Source organism: Marmota flaviventris, chromosome 7 (assembly GCF_047511675.1).
Source record: "Marmota flaviventris isolate mMarFla1 chromosome 7, mMarFla1.hap1, whole genome shotgun sequence".
Taxonomy (NCBI): Eukaryota; Metazoa; Chordata; class Mammalia; order Rodentia; family Sciuridae; genus Marmota; species Marmota flaviventris.
In genome coordinates, this window is record NC_092504.1 from 125,353,949 (window position 1) to 125,365,620 (window position 11,672).

Consider the following 11,672-nt stretch of genomic DNA (forward strand, 5'->3'; position numbering starts at 1 on the left):
AATACATATGTCAGACTCAGATATCTATTTATACACTTTAAATACTTCTTATTCTATGTACATGAATTAAACCTCAGCAAAATTGTTTTATTTTTTTCAAAATAAGAGAAGTTTACAAGACTGAAATATCATAGCTTGTATAGTTCACTGCTTTTAAAACTTTGAAGTACATGTGAACTTCCAGGGATATCATATTAAAAAGTGGATTCTGATTATATAAGTACAATAGCAATGGTTCATTAATGTGTCATTATATAAAACCTTAACTTATTTTCTAAAGTCTAGTATGAGTCCTATGAATTATTATAAGAAGTCAGGTGCAGTGGCATGTGCCTGTAATCATAGTGACTCTGGAGGTTGAGGCAAGAGGATCACAAGTTCGAGGCCAGCCTCAGCAACTTAGCTAGATCTTGTCTCAAGAGAAAAAATGAGGATTTTCCTGCAGCATCTGAAGAGGTGGTTGGCGAGGTGGGCACCTCCATCCAGGCTCCTGGTGGCTCCTCTTCTGTGAGTTCCCCAGAGCGAAGAGCCTTGCCCTCAGGACATCAATGCAAACCTGAAGCAAAACTGGTTTCTTCCTCCTAAGCCATGGCACACCAGTTATACAGAAATACCACTTTGGGAACCAGTCTTCAGGAGAGCCTAAATGAGCTCATAGCGTCTCAACAGATCTCCCCCAACTTGCCCTTCAAGTTCTACTTCAGTTTGATAAGGCTATAAATTCAACATGGGCTCAGAAGTTCAGGAATAGAGTCAATTTCAGGGATCTCTAAATATATATAGATAATGTGTGGACTTTTGTACTGAACAGTGTTGAATTCAGAGAGGTGACAGAACTTATTAAAGTGGATAAAGTAAAAATTGTAGCCTGTGATGCTAAAAATACTGGCTCCAAAACTACAGAATGAATGGGGAAAAATTGACCTTTTCAGGCCATCTTCTGTTATTATTCATCACTTTTTGAAGAGAAGCAAAGAAGAGACTTTTTAAATTTTATTCTAGCATTACATAAATGACTAAACTGTACTGTACTATCGGAATTCCAGCAAAAAGAAGCTTATAACTACATTCTCTTATATTACCTTTATTATACAGCATGAAGAAATGTAATTTTTTTAAATGACTAATCAAAAGTTGTTGCCTTCTTAAGAACATTCTTTAACATACTCATTTTAAAACTAAATAAATAATGGCTGGGTTTTTTAAAAATTTTTTTTATTCTAATTTGTTATATATGACAGCAGAATGCATTACAATTCATATTACACACGTAGAGCACAATTTTTCATCTCTCTGCTCCTAGACAAAGTATATTCACACCATTTGTGTCTTTTCCATAATGTACTTAGGGTAGTAATGTCCATTTCATTTCACCATGTATTTTTTTTTACCCTCTTGCCCCCTCCCTCCTTCTCCTTGCTCTATCTACAATTTGTCTAATCTTCCCATGCTCCCCCTCCCAACCCCACTATGAATCAGCCTCCTTATATCAGAGAAAATATTTGGCATTTTTGGGGGGGAATTGGCTAACTTCACTTAGCATTATATTCTCCAACTTCATCCATTTACCTGCAAATGCCATGATTTTATTCTCTTTCATTGCTGAGTAATATTCCATTGTGTGTGTGTGTGTGTGTGTGTGTGTGTGTGTGTGTGTGTGTATATAACATTTTCTTTATCCCTTCATCTACTGAAGGGCATCTAGGTTGGTTCCACAGTATAGCTATTGTGAATTGTGATGCAATAAACACTGATGTGGCTGTGTCCCTGTAGTATGCTGTTTTTAAATCCTTTGGGTATAGACCAAGGAGTGAAATAGCTGGGACAAAATGTGGTTCTATTCCCAGTTTTCCAGGGAATCTCCAAATTGCTTTTCATTTTTCATTTCAAATTGCTGAACCAATTTGCAGTCCCACCAGCAAAGTATGAGTGTGCCTTTCCCCCCACATCCTCAACAACACTTATTGTTTTTTGTTTTCTTAATAGCTGCCATTCTGACTGGAGTGAGATGAAATCTTATAGTAGTTTTGATGTGCATTTCTCTAATTGCTAGACATGTTGAACATTTTTCATATATTTGTTGATTGATTGTATATCACCTTCTGAAAAGTATCTGTTCAGTTCCTTGGCACATTTATTGATTGGGTTATTTGTTATTTTGGAGTTTCACTTTTTGAGTTCTTTATATACCCTAGAGATTAGTGCTGTGTCTGATGTGCAAGTGGTAAAAATTTGCTTTCAAGCTGTAGGCTCTCTATTCACCTCACAGATTGTTTCTTTTGCTGAGAAGAAGCTTTGTAGTTTGAATCCATCCCGTTTATTAATTCTTGATATTAATTCTTATGCTATAGGAGTCGTGTTAAGGAAGTAGGGGCCTAATCTGATATGATGGAGATTTGGTCCTACTTTGTCTTCTATTGGATGCAGAGTCTCTCGTTTAATTCCTAGATCCACTTTGAGTTGAGTTTTGTGCATGGCGAGAGATAGGGGTTTAATTTTATTTTGTTGCATAATGGATTTCCAGTTTTCTCAGCACCGTTTATTGAAGAGGCTATCTTTTCTCCAATGTATGTTTTTGGCACCTTTTTTTGTCTAATATAAGATAACTGTAATTATGTGGGTTAGTCTCTGTGTCCTCTATTCTGTACCATTGGTCCTCTATTCAGTCTAATTTGGATAGTTTAAGGTCTGGTATAGATGTCACCTGCTTCACTCTTCTTGTAAGGATTGCTTTGGCTATTCTGGGTCTCTTATTTTTCCAGATGAATTTCATGACTGTTTTTTCTATTTCTATGAGGAATGTCACTGGGATTTTGATTGGAGTTGCATTAAATCTGTATAATGCTTTTGGTAGAATGGTCATTTTGACAATATTAATTCTGCCTATCCAGGAACAAGTGAGATCTTTCCATTTTCTAAGGTCTTCTTTAATTTCTTTATTTAGTGTTCTGTAATTTTCATTGTAGAGGTCTTTCACTTCTTTTGTTAGGTTGATTCCCAAGTATTTTATTTTATTTTTTTGAGGCTATTATAAATGGGGTAGTTTTTCTCATTTCTCTTTCAGAGGATTTGTCACTGATATACAGAAGTGCCTTTATGGGTGTTGAATTTGTATTTTACTGAATTTGTATTTTACCCACTATTTTACTGAATTCATTTACTATTTCTAGAAGTTTTCTGGTGGAATTTTTTGGGTCTTCTAGATATAGAATCATATCGTCAGCAAATAGTGTTAATTTGAGTTCTTTTTTACCTATCCATATCCCTTTAATTTTTTTCATCTGTCTAATTGCTCTGGCCAGTGTTTCAAGAACTATGTTAAATAGAAGTGGTGAAAGAGAGAATCCCTGTCTTATTCCAATTTTTAGAGGGAATGTTTTCAATTTTTCTCCATTTGGAATGATGTTGGCCTGGGGCTTAGCATAGATAGCTTTTACAATATTGAGATATGTTCCTGTTATCCCTAGTTTTCCTAGTGTTTTGAACATGAAGGGGTGCTGTATTTTGTCAAATGCTTTTTCTGAATCTATTGAGATGATCATATGGTTCTTATCTTTAAGTCTATTAATGTGATGAATTACATTTATTGATTTCCATATGTTGAACCAAACTTGCATCCCTGGAATGAACCCCACTTGATCGTGGTGTACTATCTTTTTGATATGTTTTTGTGTTCAATTTGCCAGAATTTTATTGAGAATCTTTGCATCTATGTTCATTAGAGATATTGGCCTGAAGTTTTCTTTCTTTGATGTGCCTTTTCCTGATTTTGGAATCAGGGTGGTATTGGCCTCATAGAATGAGTTTGGAAGTGTTCCCTCTTTTTCTGTTTCCTGAAATAAATTGAAGAGTATAGTATTAGTTCTTCTTTAAAGGTCTTATAGAACTCAGCTGTGTATCCATTTGGTCCTGGGCTTTTCTTGGTTGGTAGGCTTCTGATGGCATCTTCTATTTCCTTGCTTGAAATTGATCTGTTTAAATTGTGCATATTATCCTGATTCAATTTGGGCAAATCATATGACTCTAGAAATTTTGATGCCTTTAATATTCTCTATCTTATTGGAGTACAAGTTTTCAAAATAATGTCTAATTATCTTCTGCATATCTGAAGTGTCTGTTGTGATACTTCCTTTTTTATCACATATGTTAGTAATTTGAGCTTTCTCTCTCCTTCTCTTCGTCAGCATGGCTAAGGGTCTGTTAATTTTATTTATTTTTTCAAAGAACCAACCTTTGTTTTATCAATTCTTTCAATTGTTTCTTTTGATTCAATTTGGTTGATTTCAGCTTTGATTTTAATTATTTTCTGTCTTCTACTGCTTTTGGTGTTTGTTTGTTCTTCTTTTTCTAGGGCTTTGAGATGTAGTGTTGTCATTTATTTGTTGACTTTTTCTTCTTTTAAGGAATGAACTGCATGCAATGAACTTTCCTCTTAGTACTGCCTTCTTAGTGTCCCAGAGGTTTTGATACATTGTATCTGTTCTAATTCACCTGTAAGAAGTTTTTAATCTCCTCCTTGATGTCTTTTGCAACTCACTCTTCATTCAGTAGCATATTATTTAGTCTCCAGGTGTTGGAGTAGCTTTTATTTTTTATTTTATCATTGATTTTTAATTTCATTCCATTTTTTAAATCCAATCTGCCAGTCTATGTCTTTTGATTGGTGAGTTTAGGCCATGAACATTCAGAGTTATTATTCAGACATGATTTGCATTCCCAGACATTTTTGTTTATTTTTGGTATTTAACTTGACTTGGTTTCTCCTTTGATTAGTTTTTCCTTTAGTGTAATACCTCCCTTTGCTGATTTTCATTGTTGTTTTTCAATTCCTCTTCATGGGATATTTTGCTGAGGATGTTCTGTAGTGCAGGCTTTCGAGTTGTAAATTCTTTTAACTTTTGTTTATCATGGAAGGTTTTTATTTCATCAACACATCTAACGCTTAATTGTGCTGGATATAAGATTCTTGGTTGGCATCCATTTTGTCTCAGAGCTTGATATATGTTGTTCCAGGATCTTCTAGCTTTCAGGGTCTGGGTTGAAAAATCTGCACATAATCGAATTGGTTTCTCTTATATGTAATCTGATTCCTTTCTCTCGTACCTTTTAATATTCTCTCCTTATTCTGTATGTTAGGCATTTTTATTATAATGTGCCTTGGTGTGGATCTGCTGTGATTTTGTACATTTGGCATCCTGTAAGCCTCTTGAATTTGGTTTTCCAATTCATTCTTCATGTTTGGAAATTTTTCTGATATTATTTCATTAAATAGATTGCTCATTCCTTTGTTTGGAACTCTATTCCTTCCTCTATCCCAATAACTCTCAAATTTGGTATTTTTATGTTATTCCATATTTCTTGAATATTCTGCTCATGGTTTCTTACCATTTTCACTGTGTGGTCTACATTCTTTTCAAGATTATATATTTTGTCTGCATAGTCTGAGGTCTAATCTGTTGGTGATGCTTTCAATTGAGCTTTTAATTCAGTTTATTGTTTCTTTTATTTCAAGGATTTCTGTTTGTTGTTTTTTTTTAAAGAACCTCTATCTCCCTGTTGAAGAAATCTTTTGCTTCCTGTATTTGTTTATGTAGCTCTTTGTCAAAATGATCTTTTGCTGCCTATATTTGCTCTCTTATACATCCTTTAATTCAAAGAACATTTTAATCCTGTATATCCTGAACTCCTTCTCTGTAATTTCTTCTTCTGTGCTGGCCATGGATTCTAATAATGTGGTATCTTGTTATTTGGGGCACTTTCTTCCCTTGTCTTTCTGTATTGCTTGTGTGTCTTCCCTTCTAGCATTTTGGATCTGAGGTGTCACTATTTTTTCCCTATAAGCCTATAGTGCCCCTATAGTGTTCCAATACCTATCCTTTGAGGTGAAGGGAAATGTTATCAGATCCCAATATAAACAATATACACCCTAAAAATCAATGTTTACTATTAAGACATTTACAATTTGGTCAAAATGTACAGAATTCAATTATTATCTACAATACACTCAGTAGGTTTGTAAAGGGTTTACAGTTTCTGATGGTGGACAAAGAACATGGGGTGAGGGCTGGGATTGTGGCTCAGCGGTAGAGAGCTCACCTAGCACAGGTGGGACCCGGGTTCGATTCTCAGCACCACATAAAAAATAAAGGCATAAAAAAAGAAGATGGGGTAAGGAGAAGGATGATATTCTGCGGAGGTAGAAAGTAAAGATATAGAATTGTTATATCTTAGGAAGTGTGAAAAATAAACCTAAAGAGGAAGGTTAGTAACAGGAGAAGGTTGAGGAAGTAATTTTGGGTAGACAACTAAGTGGGAAGACAGTAGAGTACATAAAACATACACACACATATATATTAAGAAAAATTTAAAATGTTAAGATAGTAGAAATTTGTGGGATAAAAGAAAAAAAAAAACATCTCACAGCTGTAATATACTATTCAGATGTCCCAGTCCTCAAAAATCTTAATTCATGCAAAGTACTTGGTTTCACATATGTTGGGGATGAGAGGGCAGAAAAATAGAGAGTGAGGAAAAAATCTTGAAGGAAGAATCAGGATGGTTTTGGTTAGAGATCTGAATCTTTCCTGCTTCCCTCCTCATGCAATTGGTGGGGTCATCTCTTATTAGCTGGTATCTCTTCCCTCAGGGTGGTGAAGTTAACCAGAGTGTCACTGTGCTGGGGTCGCGGCTGCTGGGGAGAGGGAGGAGTTAGAAACTGGGTACCTGGCCAGCTGGATTCCCAAACTGGGTGTTGCCCCCACTGAAGAGGGTGATGAAGGTGACCCAAGATGGAGGTGCCTGCTTTCAGTGGTGGGCTGTTGGGTCCTGTGCTGGAGCTGATCCATGGCGTTGGATGATGAGTTCAGAGAAGAATCTGTGCAGTGTGTGGCTGTCGTCTGACTTCAGAGCCTGTGTGAAGTTCCCAGTGCAGGCAGGACACTGCACACAGTATCTCTCCTGCTGCAGAGTCCCAAGATGGCAGCAGCTAGGGAGCCTTGGGTTGGCAGATGGGGGTCCACACAGGAGTGGTGGCTGGAGTTCCTGCATGTGGGAAGCTGCCAGGTGACTTGTGTGGGAGTGGTGTCGGTGATTTCTGCTCAGGTGGATGGCTGACAGTTCTGTGCAGGTGTTGATGGTACTCGATCGGGTCCCCTGGTAGTCCTGCGTAGTTGGGAGACCTACTCTGATAGTGAAGCCTGGAGCCCTGGACAGGCACGGTGGGCCTCACGTGGGAGCAGGAATATCACTTGAAGAGAAGAAGTATTCTCACAACTTGAGCCCCAGGTCATGGAGCGACACAGAAGGCTGCCTCCCTCTGGCCCACCATCTTGGATTCATGACTGGGTATCTTTAGGAAAAAAAAAAGTGTTAAGTGTAATATATTTAAGGAAATACTTTACTGAACACATTTCCAAATATTTTTTGGAGATCTTAAAGGTATTTACTTTTCCAGTATCATTTATTTGCCAATGAGAATGTAGCCTTTTAAAATTAAAAATATTTAAAAACCTTTTAAAGTCTAAAATTTTGTAAGAAAGAGACAGATCTGGAGACTTTTTCTGAAGAAAACAAGATATCAAAGCAATTGGGCTGGGGTTGTGGCTTCATGGTAGAACACTTGCCTAGCATGTGTGAGGCACCTGGTTCGATCCTCAGAACCACATAAAAATGAATAAATAAAATAAAGGGGTTGTGTCCACCTACAACCTAAAAAAAATTTCAAAAAAGATATCAGAGCAATTAAACACAACAATAGTCCTAAAGAATTTTATTTGTTAAAAAAAAAAAGGAATTTTGTTTCCTGACTTTTGTGTATGTGTGTGTGTGTGTGTGTGTGTGGTGTGTGTGTGTGGTGTTGAGGATTGAACCCTTTATGACTTTTGACAGCATTAGTTAAAAGATTGAATACTTCACAGTGACTTTGAGTTTTTTAAAAAAACGGATTGCTTATGATGACTTTGAATTCCATTATTTTGATTATAATTTTAAATTTTTATAATTTCATGTTGCCATTTTATATATATATATATATATATATATATATATATATATATATATATATATATATATATTACATACATACACACGTATAATTTACTTGGAAGTTTTTTTATTGACCTTACATTACTCTTTTTTATAATTTTATTGAGAAATAAACAATACATCAATTTTAATTTTATGGGGTCTATGGGCAAGAGCTGTTCTGAGTGTAAGGTGGGGTGAGGGAAGTGGTGAGCAAGTTGGATTTTGGATTTTATGCTGAAGGCTGCAGGAGCCCCTGAGGCATATTAGGCAGTGAGTTGTATGTTTAGATTTGTGATAGATAAAGATCCACCTGGCAGTACTGGGGGTGAACAGAGATGATGGGTCCAGACAGCAGTGGGAGACTGGATGTGGAACTGACAGGAGCCAGGGCGGCCAGGTGGTTCCTGTCTGTGGTCCAGAAGAGCAAAAGCAAACTAGGTAGCAGCAGGAAAAAAAAGAGAATGGATTTCAGCACTGGAGGTGTATTTATTATCTGAGCAGAGAGAGAGAAAAGACAGAGGTAATGCAAATCTATTAATAAGGATTTCTCACTGTCGACGTATATTACAGAACATGCATTCCTACATACCAATGAGCCTTTAATATAAGAATGGTCCCTGACTTACTGGGGTATGATTTACAGGTTTTTGTTTGTTTTGTTTTGTTTTTTTGACTTTGCAATGGAATGGAAGGTGATATGCATTTAGTAGAGATTATACTTCGAATTTGGATCTTTTCCTGGGCTAACAATATGCATTATGACACTTTCCTGCAATATTGGGCTGCTGCAACTGGCAGTCAGCGTTGGCCCCACAAAGGTAAAAAACCCATACTCTATGCTGGGCATGGTGGTTCATGCCTGTAATCCCAGCGACTCAGAAGGCTGAGGTAGGCGTAGCACAGGTTTGAAGCCAGCCTCAGCAACTCAGTGAGGCCCTAAGCAATTTAGCAAGACCCTGTCTCAAAATTTAAAAAACAACAAACAAACAAAAAAAACATACATACAAAGCCTGAGGGTGTGGCTCAGTGGTTAAATGCCCTTGGGTCCAATCCCTGATACCAAAACAAAAACAAACAGCCAGGTGCACACCTTGGAGGCTGAGGCAGGAGGATCACAAGCTCAAAGCCACCTCAGCAATAGGGAGGCACTAAGCAATTCAGTGAGACCCTGTCACTAAATAAAATACTAAGTAGGGCTCAGTGGTCAAGTGCCCCTGAGTTCAATCCCTGTTACCACCCCCCAAAAGAAAGAAACCAATAATTAAGTGAATTCTCCAATTGTTCACTTGGTGAAGTGGCCTGATTGCACTGGCCCAAGGGGAAACTTGGCCAGTTGAAGGTAGAGGTTGAAGGTGGAGGAAAAGGTCTTGGGAGGTCAAGGAGAGGTGGTTGATATTAAAGCTCCCCAAACCTGAGAGTTGAAAGGAATGTAGGAGGGAGGCCTTGGGCCTGGGGCATGGACGTGAGTGACCTCTGAAGGAGGGGGAGGGAACTGGAGTCTCTAGGGTAGAGCAACAAGAGGGTGGTGTCTTAAGCTCCTCTAGTCTGGGTTTGGGGATGGGGGAAGGAAACCCTGTCTGAAGGGGTATTGGAAGAGGAAGGAGGGGACTCACTCCTGCTCTCACAGTCCAGGGTATGAGGGGAAAATAATTCCACCTGAAAGAGCTGGGAAGGGTTATCCTGCCGGGTGAGGGCAGGAGCAGGCAAGGGGGCTCTTCATTCAGTCAAGGCTATTTGCGAATAAATGTGAGATAAAGCTTTCCAGAGAACTAGAGGAAAGGCCTGAGGGAGGGGAAGAGAAGGGCAACTGTGGAAGCTGATGGAATGCTGGTTTTAGGAGTGAAGAACTAGAGCTCAGAGATGGCAGGGCCTCAAGTGAATTTGAGATGGAGCCCTCAGGCGGGGCGGGAACCACTGTGGTGATGGAGTGTTGGGTGATGGTGTTGGTGATGGGCATCATGGAGTCTTCAGGTATTGTGAGCCTTTGATCATTTTAGCTCAGATTTCCATGTTGGCAATTGTAAAGGGGGACACTTGATTGTCCATAGCAGCATTATTCATGATTATCTGGAAGGTGGAAATCAGGCAGATGTCCATCCCATCCTTACAATGGAATAGTATTCAGAAATTTAAAAAAAAAAATGGTGGCACCAACGCAGGTCTCAGAATGGATGACCCCCTGCACACCTGCTCAATGAAAGCTGTTACAAAAGCCAGGCCACACATCATGTGATTCTACTTATGTTCATTTTAGAAAAGGAAAAGTGATCGTGCTAGAAAGTAGATTTTTTGGTTGCCTAGGGCTGGGGGGTAGGTGGGGGGAAATGGATAGTGACTGCCTGAGTACAGAAATTCTTGCTGGAGTGACAAAAACTAATTTGTGCACAACTCTGCACATATATTGAAGACAAGTTGTTTTTTAATTAATTTGTTTGTTTGTTTATAGGTACTGGGGATTGTACTCTACCACATCTCCAGTCCTTTTTTATTTTTTATTTTGAGACAGGATTTCACTGAGTTGCTTATGGCCTTGCTAAGTCGCTTTGGCTGGCTTTCAACTCTCACAACTGTATGCTGCCGTGCCCAGCTCTGTTATGCATATTAAACGGGTGAATTGCATGGTATTTGAATTATATCTCTATAGAAAATGAACACAATAATTCCAGTTCTAATAAAACAAAATATTATGGATGTGAATGAGAATGATTCAAAGTCCAAAAAGCACCAAACACATAAGCCATTGCTAAGGCAAGTGTAGAGACATGCTCTTTGAGGGCTTAAAGAAAAGGACTAATAATTTTGAGTTGGTCATAGCTGACTTACTGAAAGCTCTGAGGCAGACCATTTGACTTCAAAAAACTTTTACAATTGTAATTCCATGAAAGAAATAAATGTATAGTCATACATTTATTCCACTGGTCTAACTTTCCATGGAAATTCCATTTTATGCACAAGAGGGCGCTGTCCACCAAGTAACAACCTGTTCATAGCAGCTGGAAATGCACAAATACAATCTCCCGGGGAAACCAAAAACTTGTCCTCAGGTTGTAATATCAAGTACAACCTAATCTCGAAAATCTCCTTAATATATATGAATTTGCTTATTAGTGCAAAAAATATCTTTAGAAGGACACATACATGGGCATGGGAAGACTTTTGCTGTACAATTTTTTTTAACCATAGGATTTTATTATTTATTACAAACATGATGTGGAAAAAATACCTTATAAGGAAAATTATTTTGTGATCCTATTTAGACTAATATGTGAAATTTAGAACATGGATGTGGAAAACGTATGCAAAATATAAACTGATTATTAAAATATCTTTTCAATAATGGTTGCCAATTCATATTAACTTGTTTTTGTTCTATTTTTATGGGCAGTTTGTTTGTTTTGACAGAGGACTGAAACCTGTGGTGCTGAACCACTGAGCTACATACAGCCCCAGTCCTTTTTTATTTATTTTTTCTCTTTTTATAATTTTATTATTTATATATGACAGCGGAATGAATGCATTACAATTCTTATTACATATATAGAGCACAATTTTTCTTATCTCTGGTTGAATACAAAGCATATTCACACCAATTAATGCTTTTTATTTTTTATTTTAAGGCAGAGTCTCGATAAATTGCTGAGGTTAGC

The 11,672-nt window shown here is 37.6% G+C and overlaps 1 pseudogene; it reads left to right on the top strand.

Annotated features, from left to right (window-relative positions):
• Positions 1–588: 588 nt before the first annotated feature.
• On the top strand, positions 589–908 carry LOC114085426 (transcription initiation factor IIA subunit 2 pseudogene; annotated as a pseudogene).
• The last annotated feature ends 10,764 nt before the right edge of the window (positions 909–11,672 follow it).